Source organism: Glycine soja, chromosome 11 (assembly GCF_004193775.1).
Source record: "Glycine soja cultivar W05 chromosome 11, ASM419377v2, whole genome shotgun sequence".
Lineage (NCBI taxonomy): Eukaryota > Viridiplantae > Streptophyta > Magnoliopsida > Fabales > Fabaceae > Glycine > Glycine soja.
The window spans coordinates 25,189,597-25,208,132 of record NC_041012.1 but is presented as its reverse complement, the minus strand read 5'-3'; the positions used below and the strand labels follow the sequence as shown (position 1 = coordinate 25,208,132).

The 18,536-nt window shown below is 39.7% G+C and overlaps 1 non-coding gene and 1 pseudogene across 1 annotated transcript; one reads left to right on the top strand and one right to left on the bottom strand.

Annotated features, from left to right (window-relative positions):
* Positions 1–15,090: 15,090 nt before the first annotated feature.
* Positions 15,091–18,107, top strand: LOC114373104 (annotated as a pseudogene).
* LOC114377794 lies at positions 16,009–16,115 on the bottom strand. The gene has a single exon (XR_003659227.1). It is a non-coding gene; the product is annotated as a small nucleolar RNA R71 (small nucleolar RNA).
* Positions 18,108–18,536: the final 429 nt, after the last annotated feature.

Genomic DNA, 18,536 nt, shown 5'->3' with positions numbered 1-18,536 from the left:
TATACATCCATCGTTATCTATGAGAAAATATTTTTTCTCTGTACACCTACATTCCTATACACGAAAAAAACTTTTTTCTCTATATACACATGCATTGAAAAACTCTTTCTCTCTATACCGACATGATCTATATAAAATCTCTATTCCTTTTCAAAGATTTCTTTTCCCCTTTTCAATATACACTCGTTGTTTATATAAAAATTTCCTTTATATACACTCATTGCTTATATACAAGAATTTCGTTTTACACATTGTTTATATACAAAAACTCTTTTCACACATTGTTTATATACAAAAATTTCTTTTCTTTTCTTTATATACAAATATGACATTTTGTTCACAACTTCTCTTTCTTTTTCTATTCTTGGTATTATTATGATGTTTGTTCGTTTTATTTTAGGATGACGTTCCTAAACGAAAACTCTACACGGTTCCAGAATTTCAACAAACATTATCGACAATAATGAAATAAGCACTAACGCAACATTCCAAACAAAATGTATGCACAAAACAAATGACAATCGAAAAAAACAACAAAAACAAATGTTTGACCCTCAAGTCATAGAAACAAGATAACATACAAATGATAAATGATGGAACATAAAAATGAAAAGAATACGAATTTGGGGATCCCACGGTCATGTGGCTCCGTATGTCACTGGACTCTTGGGTCACGGTAACAAAAGGTGGGGTGGTAGACAAAAGCAGGGCTTTTGCTCCTACGTATCCTCAATTTGTGATGAGGAACTCAGACCTACGTAGTTCTTGATAACTATGAGACTAAAATAGTCTCGGTGTTTTTTTTTTTTACTAAAATGCGAACATGCTTTAGTAAAGAAACAAAACCTCCAACTGATCAGAGCAATATATGATTTTTTTTTTTATGAAAAACAATGTGTCTATTGGGGAAGGAGAGTATGCTGATGAAATTTTTTCATAACCATAAATGAGATTTTGGATGTTAGCATTTCGTTTCTAAATGACCATTTAGAGGAAACACTGGGTTCAACAAAAATAGAATAAAATCACTCAAACTGTATGAACCTCACACAGGTAAGTGTTTCATCCTAATTCCGAACCATAGATATGTCATGACTTGATTTTGCAAATCAGTTCCTATCAAATCAAAGATTACATGCGTGATCATAGATCAATAAGACTTTTTCTTGGGAATGGTTTGTTTCCTTGTGGGAATTTTGACTTTGAGTGTTCTTGGCCTTTTCCTTTTCTATTTTTGTTTAGTGTGAGGTGAACAAGCCATCGACGCACAGGATTTTGGTTGGTAATCAAAGGGAGAGGACCACTTTAGCTCGTGGTTTCCTTTCTTTTCTTGTTTACTTGGTGACAATTTTGTATTGTTCAGATATTGTCTGGTCCAAAGACCTTTCTGCATGTTTCTTATGTTTTCTTTCGATCTTTGATCGGGAATTTTCTTTCTTTTTTGCTTTCTTCCACTCTTTGATTGGGAATTTTCTTTCTTTTTTTGCTTTCTCCCACTCTTTGATTGGGAATTTTCCTCTTTTTTTTTCTTCCGAGGGCAAGGATTGACATTCTCACCCTGGGTCAAGGTTTATGATAAGTTGGGATTTTGGCTCAAGACTTGTAGAACAGCTGGACATGATATGTCAGGGTTTGGCCAGTGGTTCGGGGATAAAGGGGATGCCCCACATTATTTCAAAAGCGTGCTGGCTTTTTAGTCAAAAGATATATTTTTTGTTTTTTTTCTTTTTTTTAACAGCTTGTAACCTGGACACGGTTGATGCCCGAGATCACATCTTTTTTTCGAAAAAGGCGTGCGAACAAAAGTGCACAAGACCTACACATTTTTTGAGGTATTTTGCTACCTAAACATGTGTATATTTTTGTGAGGTATTTTTTCTATATACATGCATATCTAAGGTATTTTCACTACCTAAACATATATATATATATATATATATATATATATATATATATATATATATATATATATATATATATATATATATATATATATATATATATATATATATATATATATATATATATATATATTGTGAGATATCTTTTTGCTACATACATGCATATCTAAGGTATTTTCACTACCTAAACACACATACATATATTTTGTGAGGTATGACTACCTTACGAGCTTGTGCTTGTTTTATTTTAATTCCTAGGATCATGAGCAACTAAGTGTGTCCTACTATGACTTGAGAAACAAAGGTGATCAAATAACAAGCAGAAATTTAAAAGGTACTAGGTTGGCTCCTAGTAGCGTTTCTTTAACGTCTTGAGCTGGACGCGTGATGACTTGTCGGTCACGGACCAAGTACTTTTGCTTATCTTTGGCTTTGGACTTGGTCGCCTGCTAGTCGACCATAGGTCGTAGGAAACACTCCTGCTTTTGTAGATGAGTTGAGGGGCTTTGGAGGTGGCGGCAGTGCATCTGTTGCCTGCTGCCAACTATCCCCAGGCTGTTGTGGTGTCTCGCCCTGTGCCTGCCTGGGGGCGCAATACTTCTTGATGAAAGCTCGGTTAGTAGGGGGCTTGGTGACCTTGCTGGGGGTAATAGGCACTCCGTAGAACTGACAGAGGCCCGTAATCAGAGCTGGCAACTCCAAGACCCTGTTGGACTTCTTCGGGTCCACTGGGTGTCTTGCGGGCACGATCCCTGCAAACAATAGATGACATCAGAAATCAGTTGAGCGATGTGCATACTTACTTATGTCATGATGGCGCGATCTTGTTGGGGGGAACATGCACCCTGTAGGACTAAGAGAGGCCCGTAACCAGAGCTGGAAACCCCAGGGTCCTGTTGGACTCCTTCGGGTCCACTGGGTGCCTTGTGGGCACGATCCCTGCAAATAATAAATGATATCAGAAATTAGTTGAGCGATGTGCATACTTACCTATGTCACGATGGCACAGACCAACTAATACTTCCGCAGGGGGAGATCAGCATTGTGGTCGTTGGACGGGATGTTGCTAAGTAGCAACGTCATCCATATCTGTGTAAGAGTGGTCATGTTGGTGCACATGATCCACACTCGTCTCTTTGCAACGGCACGGGTGAAATCTTGCCCCGGTATGCACAGTAGCTATGTGATAGCCTCCTCCTCTAGTTGTGCTCGCATAGTCGGCCCTCCTCCAAGATCAGGGGGTGGCCCAGGAGCTGATAAAAGGAAACTACTAGCCCCTTAACCGGGAGCGCAAGTCTTGGTTAAGCATAGAGGACCTTAAATTCTCTTAAGGTGTGGATATGGAGCCCACTGAAAGTGAGGACGCGTAGCCCTCTAAAGGCGAGGAAGTGCAGTCCTCTGAGGGCGTGTAGCCCTCTGAAGGTGAGGATGTGTAGTCCTCTGAAGGCAAGGAGAGGGCATGTAGCCCTTTGAAGGTGAGGGCGTGTAGCCCTCTGAAGGTGAGGACGTGTAGTCCTCTGAAGGTGAGGACGTGTAGTCCTCTGACGGTGAGGACATGTAGCTCTCTGACGGTAAGGACATGTAACCCTCTGAAGGTGCGGATGTGTAGTCCTCTAAAGGCGAGGGCGTGCAGTCCTCTGAAGGCGAGGACGCGTAGTCCTCTGAAGGCGAGGACGTGTAGTCCTCTAAAGGTGAGGACGTGTAGTCCTAAGAAGGTGAAGGCGTGTAGCCCTCTGAAGGTGAGGACCTGTAGTCCCCTGAAGGTGAGGGCGTGCAGCCCTCTGAAGGCGAGGACGTGTAGTCCTCTGAAGGCGAGGACGTGTAGTCCTCTAAAGGTGAGGACGTGTAGTCCTAAGAAGGTGAAGGCGTGTAGCCCTCTGAAGGTGAGGACGTGTAGTCCTCTAAAAGTGAGGGCGTGCAGCCCTCTGAAGGCGAGGATGTGTAGTCCTTTGAAGGCGAGGATGTATAGTCCTCTGAAGGTGAGGATGTGTAGTCCTTTGAAGGCGAGGACATGTAGCCCTCTGAAGGTGAGGACGTGTAGTTCTCAAGGCGAGGAGGTGTAGTCCTCTAAAGGTGAGGGCGTGTAGCCTTTTGAAGGCGAGGACGTGTAGTCCTCAAGGTGAGGACGTGTAGCCCTCTAAAGATGAGGGTACTAGTACCCAAGGGTCCACCCTTATGAGAAAGCAAGAGATTGACTCATTGAGAGGGCCAGTCATCCCAAATTCAAAAAATGGGACATTAGATGTTGGAAATCTATGCAGTTAACATGATTTTTAGGGATGCAGATGTACGCAACCTTTATCTTGAAATGCGATAAATGCGGACTTCGTATGCAACAATGCAATGTAATGGAAAGTTTGTACAATGTTCATAACATTCTTTCCCTATTTTGTGATTTTGATTTTGATTTAATTTTTTGGAAAACACAGATTGACTGTCATTTTGAAAGAGGTGATAACTCATGTAACCTCATCCTATCTTTTGCAAATCTCTCCAAGAACTCCCTCAGAGTGTGTGTTCTGTTTGATTTAACCACTTGACCATTTTGGAGTGACGACAATGGAGTCGTTTGATGTTTAATCAATCCATTGAAATTCCAGGATTTGTCCCCCCCTTTTTTTTTTTTTAAAAACATCGACGAGTGAGAACTTTTGATCTACCCCTATGTCCACTTGAGTCTCATGCACGATGCCCCTCATTGCCCCAGTGTAAGGCTTTGAGGTACCAATCATTGTCTTTTGTCATGACCTTGTAGCAGGGAACCTATTGGGTGAGAACTTCTAATCTGCCCCTAGGTTCACTTAAGGTTTATGCATGGTGTCTTTCATTGCCCCAGTGTAAGGCTTTGAGGTACCAATCGTTGTCTTTCGTCATGACCTTGTAGCAGGGAACCTATTGGGTGAGAACTTCTAATCTGCCCCTAGGTTCACTTGAGGTTTATGCATGGTGCCTTTCCTTGCCCCAGTGTAGGGCTCTGAGGTAACCATTGTTGTTTTGTTTCCACAGCCTTGTAGCAAGGAAGAATGAAAGAAGCGATTGATTCTTGCAAAAAGAATTTTCCAAAGACAAGAAATAGTTGAAGGATTTTTCAGTTGACGGGTTAAGTCAAATGACTCCTATTCTTGATAACTCACTTCTCTCTAAAAAAGACAAACTTTCCATAATGATAAAATGAGGTCACATGAACGTCTATATTTTTACTTGAAAACACAGTCAATCAAATTCTTCTTTTTTTATTTTTATTTTGAAACTTATTTTTTCTTTACTTGTCATTTTACGGCACCCTCACCAAATGTGTAGCATAAGTAATTTCTGATTGAACGGTCTTGGAAGTCCAAACTCAAGAGCGTAGGTCGCTTGAGCAAACAGACCAATGGCTTGCACCCACATTCCGGTGAAAACTGAATAAGCAAAGATGCGTTTGTGAGAGGATGAGGGACAAAGATATCAAATTTATCCATTTTATTTAGCATTGTAACTGTGGTTTACAATAATGGTATAAACTTGAAAATCCTGATGAGTCATTAGAGACATCTAACAACAGCTTTCAAAACTGTTCCATGTGTGGCATCTCTTGTCAATGTCAGGATTTACACGCGATTCTCCTCAAATTTCAGCCAGCCCGCATCAATTAGACCTTGCACCTTACGCTTTAGGGCCCTACAATGCTCAATGGAACGCCCTGGGGCTTCTCTATGACAAGCACACGTTGCGTTCGAGTCGTATTCTCGGAGAAATGGAGGTTGATGAACCTTGGCTGGGGTTATGGCTACCATTGAATTATCAAGTAGATATGGGAGCAAGTTAGCATAGGACACCGGAATTGGGGTGAATTCTATAGGCTTTTTCGCTGCAAAATTCATTTCTTGGTTGGTGTTTTGGTTTGTGCTAAAGGTGGTGTTCGTCAATGGAAGTGCGGTAGACAGGCTTTGTGGTTGATTTAGGGATGGCCTTTGTGGATAACTGGGTGGTGGGTAAGGAGAAGGTTTGTTATTGGCTGAGTAATGACATTGTTGGGTTGGTGGGAAACTTGGTTGTATAGGAATGGCAGTCACTGCATGGGTTTCTCCCTCATTCTCACCCTCTTCATTTACCCCTGTTTTCTCAGTCGTCCAAGCATGATGATTAAATTTCCCTCTTTTCGGATCCACTTCGATCCTTTCGCTGGCGAAGACCAAATCTGTAAAACTTGAAGGTGTGTAACCCACCATTTTCATAGTAGAACACCGGTAACGTGTCTACTATCATTGTGATAATCTCTTTCTTTGTTATTGGGGGCGCTACTTGAGCTGCCAGATCCCTCCACCTTTGGGCATATTCCTTGAAGGATTCATGCTCTTTTTTGCACATGTTCTATAGTTGCATCCTATCCGAAGCCATATCAGAATTGTACTGATACTGTCTAACGAAGGCAACCATTAGGTCCTTCCAAGAATGGCTCGGGAAGGTTTCAATTTAGTGTACCAGGTAACAGCTACCCCAGTAAGACTTTCTTGGAAGAAATGTATCAGCAGTTCCTCATCTTTTGCGTATGCCCCCATCTTTCGACAATACATCTTTAGATGGTTCATGGGGCAAGTAGTCCCCTTGTAAGTGTCAAAGTCCGACACCTTGAACTTGGGAGGGGTGATGATATTGGGTACTAGGAACAACTCTTCTAGGTTAGCAAAGGCATAATCTTCGCCTCCTTCAATGGCCTTGAGCCTTTCCTCTAGATGATTCAACTTCTCCCATTTTTGCCGTAGCATAAGGGTTTTTAACCGTTGTGGAATGTGAGGGTTGTGGTTGGGGGCAAAATTGAGGGCCATCCAAAGTGTTTTGCAGGGGTATACCACCAACTGCTTGCCCTTCAGTGGCATATCCGAGGCAAGGCTCGAAGTCGGCTAGATTGTGATGAGGCATTTCATGTGTCTCCCCCATGGGTCGAGAGACATGTGCATGATCAGATTGAGGTTGTTGGCTCTCAATGAGTATAGGAGTGGAGTTATTGACATTCTCATTGGGAGTGTACGCCACATTGTGTGGCGTATAGTTGGGAGGCAAGCCATATGGTGGGAAGGCGTGCTTGTTTTGAATTTGCACATAATTGGGGCCGCCCGTACTTCCCAAATCTTTGCCTACCATATATGAGGTTGGATGATTCATTTGGTTAAGGCCAGATGAGGGCATCGGGTTCACCTTAGCAACAGCGCTGGTAGTGGCAACTGCAACCGTATTGGCTTCCATTATCTTCTTCATGCTCATCATGGCCTCCATCATTGTGGCCACTTGCTCTTTCATGGCCTCTATGCCGACCTTCATCTTCTCTTGCACCTCCTCTACTTCACCCATTACTCTAGCTCTAGCATGGGTTCGATAAGGGCGCCGTAAAGCATGTTCTTCTCTTTTTGATAACAATGATTAAGTTCCTTTTTTTTTCAAAGAAAGAATGCAACGAGCAATGTAACCAATGAAAAGCACGGATGTATGCGAATGATGCACAGTATTGTGAATTTTTATGCAGGACATGGGGTTGAATCAATTTAGATTTTCAACATGGTCCATGACATCTTTGTCAAGGTGAAACTGGAAGTAACAAGGACATCAATAATCCTAAATGTGTTTGGCAGTAGACGAAGCAGTGATGTAACTCGATCCATCTTCTGCCCCAATTTTTGCAAGATGGTTACTTCCATATTTCAACTTGACTTGATGAACCTTTTCGTAAAAGCATGAGCTTGGTTCAACCCTATAATCCAAGGAGTGGCAATTCTGATCGCCAATACTTCAACAACATTTCATAGGGATGAATGAATCGGGCATACTTTAAGCTATGCATGGAAAATGTAATTATGAAATTGAGATGCCCGAAGAAACATCACTTCTTAGTTAACCATGCATTAGGTACCATGTTCAATCATTTTGTTTTTAAGTGAAACGGGTTTATGATCCCAACATGGTTGGCTAATGGTACCAAATATATACAACTAAGAATGCATCATGAATTTTCATGCTTCCCTTTTTGTTTTTGTTTTGCATAGGAAAATGCAAGGATCATGCATGAGCGAACATGAAAACAAAAGGTATGCAGTTTGTAGAACAAAAAGTATGTTGAACGCATATGCATGATGATGCAATGACTCATGCAAAATGTGATGCTGGAATATGATAACAGACAAATGCAGGAACGATATGTTCATTATGATGCCATAAAGAGATGCTTATGCGATGCATGATATGAATGCATTTACGGACACGAGGGCCCGGAAAATTATCTCTTCTTACTTGCGCATTTGGGGGTGCAGTGCCCCATATGTGCAGTTTAAGAAGGTGATATGGATTTTCTGGCTTCCCATGACAAAAGACGAGACCAACATACAACGCGTGCGTGACGACATGATGTAGACGTGCAAAAGCATAACACGGGGATGCACATGGTATGACAATATCCATAAATAATTACAAGCAAAGGCGTACATGACATTTAGGACTACATGCATGGCAGTGTTTAAAATGGCACGCAGCGTGTTTGCTCCGTGCCCCTATTTTAGGGACCTACACGGAAGGAACCAAAAGGCCTTTTAATGATAATTCCCAAGGTGGTCATATCTCTCTTGATGGTCTCTAGAGGTATCATCCCCTTCGAAGAACATATTGCGGTAGTAGGGACTACTAGCAACAATATGTTATCAAAGAGAAAAACTCTAGAAGAGGGTTCACTGTAATCAAGCAAGTCGGAGACCTAGCATGACCACAGATTCACCTCCACTCCTTATGTTCCCATGGACTCGGGTATAGGGCCCCTTTTCAACTCACCATGTATGCAAATAGTGTTGGTGTTTGTGTGCATCAAATAAATAAATATTAACTCATGCATACATTTTAAAACACACTAAAAGCATCAAAAGAGTTTATATATACAAGAACATAAGAAAAAATACAAAGAAAAAGAACAAAAGGGAAGTCATAGTAAGGAAAGCACACTGATTGATTGGGCTAACTCTCTAACAATAGTCCCCAGTGGAGTCGTCAACTGTCGCAACCTACCCTTCAGCGGGAGGGCGATGCGAGGGCTCAGCGGGTGCGTCTTCCAAGAAAGAAAAATGCACGGAGTCGCCACCAACGTTTATTCGAGGAAAATGTCGGAAAAACCGGAAAGGTGTGGTCTACGAACTTTAAGTGTGAAAGGTTCGGGAGTTGTATTTATGCACGGGGAAGGTATTAGCACCTCACTCGTCCCTCACAAGGGACGACAACCTTTAATCAAGTGTGCAAATATGTCTCCAAATTGTTTTATTTTCCCTTTTTTACGTTTTTATGTCTTTTTATGCCTTTTTTGTATTTTTTTATCTTTTTGTGGTCGACAAGGGTGTTTCCCTTACTCCTACGTATTCCTTAATTGTGATAAGGAAATCAGACCTACGTAGTTCTTTCAAAAGGGGCGAATCAGGTGATTCTTTTTACTTGGAAGGGGGTCATTTAAGGCGTTGGACCTTAAAATGATCCATTTTACTTGGTGAGAAAGCTAAGGCGTTGGACCTCTAACCATCTCACGAGGTCGACAAAAAGTGGGGCATTTGCTCCTACGTATCCTCCATCGAAGAGGAAATCAGACCTACGTAGTTCTTGCAAAAGTGGTAAAGTTACATGTTGATTTTATGCTTTTGAACGGTCCATGTTAACCAATAAAAGCAAAGAGGATTATTTAAGTCGTTGGACCTTAAAACGGTTTTTAGTGATTTTTTTTTGCGGACAAAGCTTGATTTGTGAGTTGATTTTAGCCTTAGATTCACTTTGGTTATTAATCAATTGATCCAAGAAAACTTCCAAAGAAAAAACGTCCGATTGATTTTTTTGATTATTTTATTCAAAGATATTTTGATTATTTTATTATTATTTTTCAAGATATTTTGATTATTTTATTATTATTTTGCTTTTTTTGGTTTAACCGAGATTACACCGTGAATGATCAGTTAGATTTTTTTTAATAGTGATTAAACGAGATTACAATGCAAATGATCGGTTGAAATTCGTTTTATCATTTATTAGGTGAGAAAATGACTTAAATAAACGGTTAAAGCACGTTAAAAATGGAAGAAATGAAAATTGAAAGTAAACGAAATAAAGATGAAAGCCAAAAAACAAGAAATGAATTAAAAGTCTCGGATTTGGAAACTTACCCGTTGAAGAACGAAGAACGGATGAAGAACGGTGAAGAACAGAGGAAAACCTTCACGGATTTGCTTACGGAAACATCTCGGAAGCGTTACGGAAGCACCTCGGCTTGGATTTTCTTCATGGAAATAATTTTTTTTCACCCAAAACAGCAGAAATGCATAGCCAGGGGGATCAGGGACACTTAGAACAACCCCCTTCTGCCTATTTATAGTAAAAGGGGGGAGGAGGTTGTCGTCCAGCTCGCCTCTCCAGAAGCAATCCTGCTTTGAAAATACTCTGGAACACCCAAATTTCAAAATTTCTATTTGCTCCCCCCATTTTGATAAGTTCACCCCCTTCTTTCGTAATTTACGTAAAAGTTACGGAAGCCTATAGGACTTGATTTTCTTCTTGTTTCTCTTCCTTCTCACCCATATTAACTGAAATATGCTTATTTAGGGTTATGGGAATTTTAAGGAAGCATTACGGGAGTCCCGGAAGCTCTGGAAGCCATTTTTTAACAAAACAGGGGAGGTGGTTGCCGCCCAGCTCGCCCAGGTGAGCTCAGCTCGCCTAGGTGAGCTAGGTTTCTTCCACCTTAAGCAAGAAAATTCCTAGAAACCTCTAGAAGGGCCCAGATTTGAAATTTGCTATTTGCATCACCCCATTTTACTAAATACACCCCCCATTTGCCCCTTTTTTGCTGATTCTTTTTTCGTAACGTTACGGAACCTCACGAATTACGTAACGATACTTGTTTTCTTTTCGTAATGTCACGAAACTTTACAGATTACGCAACCATCCCCTCTTCGGCTTCTAGAATGTTACAGAACTTTACGGATTGCGCAATAATGTTTTATTTCGACTACTGACATTTCGCGGAACTTCACGAATTGCTTAACGATGGGTGTCAAGTTCCTTGAAGCGGTCAAGCGAAGGTTGCATGCCATCAAACAATGGTCCCCGGAAGAAATTAGGGTATGACAGGAGCATTGCAAAGCCCGAAGGACATTCTTCTGTAAGCAAACATGCCAAAGGGGCAGGTAAAAGCTGTCTTCTCTTGATCATTTGGGTCCACAAAAATTTGATTGTAACCAGAGTAGCTATCCAAAAAACAATAGAATGATTGACCAGTTAATCTCTCAAGCATCTGGTCCATGAAAGGAAGAGGAAAGTGATCCTTCCTTTTGGCATCATTTAACTTTCTGTAATTAATGCACATCCTCCACCATGTGATCGTTCTTGTGGGGATCAAATCATTCTTTTCATTCCTGATTATTGTCATGCCACCTTTCTTTGGGACTACCTGTACAGGGCTGATGTGTCATCATTTTCTCATATTTCTTAACCCTTTTTGTCACCATTTTAATTACTGATTAGCCTTAATTGTCAAATTAATTATGCAGTTTTATCATTTGGGCCTACTGGATTAATTTTGTGTTTTTAATTTAATTTCAGGAGAATTATAAGTAATTGGGCTTGAATCCGGAATTGGGCTTGGACTTGAAGAGAGCAGACAATTTTATTCTACCAAATCTTATCTTATCTAGATTTTATTTCATCTAGATATTATTTCATCTAGATTTTATCTTATCCTATCTAGATTTTATCTCATCTAGATATTATTTTATCTAGATCTTATCTTATCTAGTTTTTATTTCATCTAGATATTAGTTCATCTAGATTTTGTGTTATCTTATCTTATCTAGATTTTATTTTATTTATGGGCTTGGACTTAAAATAGATTTGTAAGCTTTGGGGCTGAGAACTATATAATAGCACCAAGGTTCTAGTTTTAGGCTCTCTCTCTCTCTCTCTTGCGTTTTAGCTTTTTTCGTTTTGGAGAATAATTCTAGTTTTCTTCGTTTTCTACTACAATTTCGTTTTCTATTGATTAATGGAAGGCTAAGTCTCCAGTGTTGTTTCTCTTAAGGATCAAGCACAACTCTCTTTGAGGTTTTATTATTACTATTGAATTCTGATCAGTTTTTCCTCGTCACCAATTACTCTGTATTTGTTGCTATTAATCCATGCATGCTTAGTGCTTGATTAATTGTCTTTGCGCTTAATTTACGTTCATGCTAAATAATCAGTTTCGTTCATGATTAATTGGTGTATGTGTTGCTTAATCACATAATGAATGCCTTATCTTAAATTTCGCTTAGTAATTTAATTTAGGGTTGGATTAAGTGGTTGAACTGATAAAGGATAAATCCTCATAACCTAGGATAAGAGACTTGCTTGTGAATCAAGGGGAAACAATGTGTTTTAATTCTGATATTTTCTAATTCAAATTTTCTTGCTGTTTAATTTACAAAAACAAACAACCCCCCCATTCATTATTGTTTTATTACAATCTGTTATGAACGTTTGGTTGACCATTGCTCGTTGGGAGATGACCTAGGATCACTTCCTAGATACTGCATTTTTAATGTTTATTTGATTCAGGTAACTAGAGTAGCCATCCAAAAAACAATAGAATGATTGACCAGCTAATCTCTCAAGCATCTGGTCCATGAAAGGAAGAGGAAAGTGATCCTTCCTTTTGGCATCATTTAACTTTCTGTAATTGATGCACATCCTCCACCCTGTGACCGTTCTTGTGGGGATCAAATCATTCTTTTCATTCCTGATTATTGTCATGCCACCTTTCTTTGGGACTACCTGTACAGGGCTAACCCATGCACTATCAAAAATGGGATAGATGAGGCCTGCTTCCAGTAACTTAAGCACTTCTTCCTTTATAGAAGGATTCATTCTTCTCTACAATTGTCTCACAGGTTTGTACTCGACTTCCATGTTGATCTTGTGCATGCAATAGGAAGGGCTAATTCCCTTAAGGTCAGAAATGTGCCATCTAATAGCTGCCTTATGCTTCTTCAAAACTTCCGCTAGCCGAGACTCCTCCTGATTAGTCAAAGAGTTGCTAATGACCACTGGACTTGCCTCATTATCTTCAAAGAACACATGCTTCAAATGCTTTGGCAAAATCTTTAGGTCCACCTTAGCCTTCTCTGAGAAACTGTCCTTTTTCAATTCTACAAACATAACTTTTTCTGAAGGACCTCCTTTCAACCCATCTAACTCTTCTAGGAATTTTTGCAATTCTTTTTCTTCTTCTTTTGTAAGGCAATCCATAACATTGGTAAAAGATTTTTCTAATTGAGACTGTAATACCGTAGTCTGAGCTAGCATATGATGCAATCCTACCCCCCAAGAGTATTGGATAGAAGACTCCAAGAGGATTGGGCTAGAGCTACTAAAGAAGGCCCTAGGGTTCTCATGAACCTCAGGGTAGATTTCTGAGCCCATAGGCCAAGGTTGGGTCCACTCTTCATTGTAAATATTAGAATAGGTTTTTCCTTCTTTTGGGCCTTGTATTTTTGCCATTCTAGTAGTATAGGGTTTTTAGCCTTGTATTTCAGGGCATTTTGTGTAGTCTTTGTAGTAGGGACTTTTTTATATTTCATGTATTTTGGCATGGGGGTAAGTTTAGCTATTATAGGGGTTGTGTGTAGTTAAGCTCTAGCTTCTCATCTCAAGGAGATGAGCTTAGCTATTAGAGGGGTGTGTGTAGCTAAGTGATGTGTCATTATTTTCTCCTATTTCTTAACCCTTTTTGTCACTATTTTAATTACTGATTAGCCTTAATTGTCAAATTAATTATGCAGTTTTATCATTTGGGCCTACTTGATTAATTTTGTGTTTTTAATTTAATTTCAGGAGAATTATAAGCAATTGCGCTTGGATCTGGAATTGGGCTGAACCGACTTGGACTTGAAGAGAGTAGACAATTTTATTTTATTTCGTCTAGTTTTATTTTATTTCATTTTTGGGCTTGGACTTAAAATAGATTTGTAAGCTTTGGGGCTGAGGACCTATATAATAGCACTAGGGTTTTAGTAGAAGGCAGACAATTAAGACAGGAGAGAAAATTTTAGGGTTTTGGCATTTTTGGAGTTTCGTGTTACTGTTCACGCGCACTGTTCACGTAGCAATAAAAATTCATTTTTTTGCTTCAAATTGCAATTTCGTTTTCTGCTTCTGCCGTTGAATTCGTTTTCGTTTTCTGCTAATTAATGGAAGGCTGAGTTTCCAGTGTTGTTCTCTCTTGAGGATCAAGCACAACTCTCTTTGAGGTTTTGTTATTACTATTGAATTCTGATCAGTTTTTCTCCTTCACCAATTGCTTTGTATTCGTTGCTAATTAATCCATGCATGCTTAATGCTTGATTAATTGTCTCTATGCTTAATTTATGTTCATGCTTAATGGATCAGTTTTGTTCATGCTTAATGGACATGTGAGAGGGATTGATTGGTGTATGTGTTGCTTAATCACATAATGACAGCCTTATGTTAATTTTTGCTTAGTCAATTAATTTCGGGTTGGATTAAGTGGTTGAAATGATTAGGGATAAATTCTCGTAACCTAGGATAAGAGACTTTCTTTTGAATCAAGGGGAAACAACATGTTTTAATTTTGTTATTTTCTTATTCAAGTTTGCTTGTTGTTTAAATTACAAAAACAAACAAGCCCCCCACTTCGTTACTGTTTGATTAACATATGTTATGGACATTTGGTTGATCATTGCTCACTGAGAGATGACCTAGGATCACTTCTTAGATACTGCATTTTTAATGTTTATTTGATTCGGGTAGGGCCTCGATCAAATTTGGCGCCGTTGTCGGGGAGTAGTGGTCCAAAGGTTCATAATAGTGTTTAGTTGTTTTGAGTGTGTTGTTTAGCGTTGTGAGTGTGTGTTGTTTTGTTTTGTGTAGTGTTCTGTTTTGCATTTCAGTCGCATCCCCTGTTTAGTGCTTCCCTGTTTCAGTGATTAGCGACTGATTTTGCAATTTAATTGGTGATTTTTGTTTTGATAGTTAGAGTTGTTATTTTTGGCTGATTTTTTGTGTGGTAGTTTCTTTTGATCCATATTTTGTGTGAAAAATACCAGGAGCACTTGGTGTGGCTGAATTTGAGAGAGACAACAAATTTGGGAACTTGTTTTTAACAAAACTTAAAACGGCCATAACTTTTGCTCCGGTTATCAGAATGACTATTGTTATATATGCATTTTGGGTAGAAAAAAACTTCCCATATTGTGACAACCGCTTTAGCCGGTTGGGGTTCTCCAAACTTGAAAAATCAGCTATTTACTAAGTTTTTATTTTTTTATTTTTCTAGTATTATTGTCTTATTTTTCTAAACTTTCTTTAGGCAGTTTTCCTAGTTAGACTTTGAATTTTTGTCTGAAAATTTTTGCGCTATCTTTTCATGATTTTAGGGTGTTGCTCACAAAATTTCAGCTCATTTGGATATCGTTTGACTATAGTTGTAGTTTTAACCCTCCCCTGGTGCTTGTTTGAGAAACACATGATTTGCTGCATATAGTGCATGACTAGGGGCAATCCAGGTGATTTACAAACCTTTGATCCTGGAATAGATAGAACCTTTCATAGATTACTTAGGCATAGTGTGCATCCTGATCATTCTGTGCATTTTGTGCATTTTGAGCACTCTGAGTATTTTGTTGCTGGTGATTCTGAACATTTTGATTTTGAGCATTCGACTACTAATTTTCATACGGAGAACATGGCTCAACCTCCACCTCGTGAGAGGACTCTTAGGGAGATGGTTGCACCTGATTTCACTTATGAAAGCTTGTGCATTCAATATCCTAATGAGGATGTTCCATATGTTCTCAAGACTGGCCTAATACATTTGCTGCCCAAGTTTCATGGTCTTGCAGGTGAAGATCCTCATAAGCATCTTAAGGAGTTCCATATTGTTTGTTCCACCATGAAGCCCCCTGATGTCCAGGAAGATCATATCTTTCTAAAAGCTTTTCCTCATTCTCTGGAGGGAGTGGCGAAAGATTGGTTGTACTACCTTACTCCCAGGTCCATTACCAGTTGGGATGACCTTAAGAGGGTGTTCTTAGAGAAATTCTTCCCTGCATCTAGGACCACTGCCATTAGAAAAGACATTTCAGGCATCAGACAACTTAGTGGAGAGAGCTTGTATGAGTACTGGGAAAGATTCAAGAAATTGTGTGCAAGCTGTCCTCACCACCAGATTTCTGAGCAACTCCTTCTGCAATATTTCTATGAGGGACTTAACAACATGGAGAGGAGTATGATTGATGCTGTCAGTGGTGGATCCCTTGGTGATATGACTCATACTGAGGCTAGGAATTTGATTGAGAAGATGGCTTCCAGCTCCCAACAATTCAGTGCAAGAAATGATGCTATTGTCCTTAGAGGAGTCCATGAGTTGGCCACGGATTCATCTTCATCTACTGAAAATAAAAAGCTTGAGGGAAAACTTGATGCCTTGGTCAACCTAGTAACTCAGCTTGCCATGAATCAAAAATATGCACCTGTTGCAAGAGTCTGTGGTCTATGTTCTTCTGTAGATCACCATACAGATCTCTATCCTTCTTTGCAGCAATCTGGAGTCAATGAGCAACCAGAAGCTTATGTTGCAAACATTTAAAATAGACCTCCTCAGCAGCAAAACCAACAACAACAGAATAATTATGACCTTTCAAGCAACAGATACAATCCAGGTTGGAGGAATCATCCAAATCTGAGATGGACAAGTCCTCCACAACAACAACAACCTGTCCCTCCTTTTCCAGAATGTTGCTGGTCCAAGCAAGCCATATGTTCCTCCTCCAATGCAGCAACAACAACAGCAGTCACAACAAAGACAACAAGGAACTGAGGCTCCTCCTCAACCTTCCTTAGAAGAGTTAGTGAGGCAAATGACCATCCAGAATATGCAATTTCAGCAAGAGACAAGAGCCTCCATTCAGAGTCTGACAAATCATATGGGGCAGATGGCTACTCAGTTGAACCAAGCTCAGTCCCAAAATTCTGACAAATTGCCTTCACAAACTGTGTAGAATCTGAAAAATGTGAGTGCCATCACCTTGAGGTCTGGCAACCAAATTCATGTGCCTCCACCAGTAGCAGCACCTGCACCTGAACCTGTCAAGCTTCATTCTAAACTTAAAAAAGAAGATGAGATAGTTGCACAAAAGAGGAAGCTTCCTAATCAGGGAGCTAACAAAAATTTTCATGCAGGTGGACCTTCTTTTAGTAGCTCTGACTTGCAGCAGCCTCCTATCCCTCTTCCATTTCCACATAAAGCAATTCCCAACAAAAAAATGGAAGAAGTGGAAAAGGAGATCTTGGAGACCTTCAGGAAAGTAGAGGTGAACATACCTCTGCTAGATGCCCTCAAGCATATTCCAAGATATGCCAAGTTTCTAAAGGAGTTGTGCACCCACAAAAGGAAGCTCAAAGGCAAGGAAGGATTAGCATGGGCAGAAATGTGTTAGCATTGATAGGTAAATCTGTTCCTCACATTCCTGAGAAATGTAAGGACCCAGGTACTTTCTATATACCTTGCATTATTGGGAACAACAAATTTGAGAATGCCATGCTAGATCTAGGAGCATCAGTTAGTGTCATGCCTCTGTCCATTTTCAATTCTTTATCTCTTGGACCTTTGCAATCTACAGATGTGGTGATTCATTTGGCAAATAGAAGTGTTGCTTACCCCGCAGGTTTCATAGAGGATGTGTTGGTTCGGGTTGGTGAACTTATTTTTCCTGCTGATTTCTATGTTCTTGATATGGAAGAGGGATTTTCCCATGGTTCAATTCCAATTATTTTAGGCAGGCCATTTATGAAAACAGCCCAAACCAAGATAGATGTTTATGCTAGCACATTGTCTATGGAATTTGGTGATATTGTTGTTCATTTTAACATTCTTGATGCCATGAAACATCCATCTGAGGATCATTCTATTTTTCGTGATCAGATACTTGATCAAATTGTTGATGATTATATGTTTGATTTTGATTCTCTTCATGATAGGAAACATCCATTTTTATTTGATCTGCATACTTGTCATTCCTCATGCAATGAATCTGAATCTGAGTTTGAATTTGATCCTGTATCTGATTTTTATGCTGAGATTAAATTTGAATTTGAGTCTGGTTCTAATTTTCTGGGTGTTCTACTTCTTGATGTTGATTTTTTAGAGTCAGAATGCACTAACCATGTTGTAGGAAGAACATATACTTTTGACTTTCTTTATGAGGTACAGGCTGAGGTACCTTCCTCTTCTTCTCCTACCCTAGTTCCTCCCACTGTTCAGGCACCACCCACACTAGAGTTGAAGCCCTTACCAGCTGATCGAGGCCGTACCCGAATCAAATAAACATGAAAATGCAGTAACTAGGAAGTGATCCTAGGTCGTTTCCCAACGAGCAGTGACAAACCAAATGTTCATAATATACTTGTAGTAACAGTAACGATTGGGGGGGTTTGTTTGTTTTGTGATTAAAGAGCAGAACAAGTAAACTGGAATATGAAACTACTAATATTAAAAACGGGTTGTTTCCTCTGATTCAGAAGCCATTCTCTTATCCTGGGTTATGGAGAATTCGTCCCTAACAGTCAACCACTTAATCCAACCCTATTTCA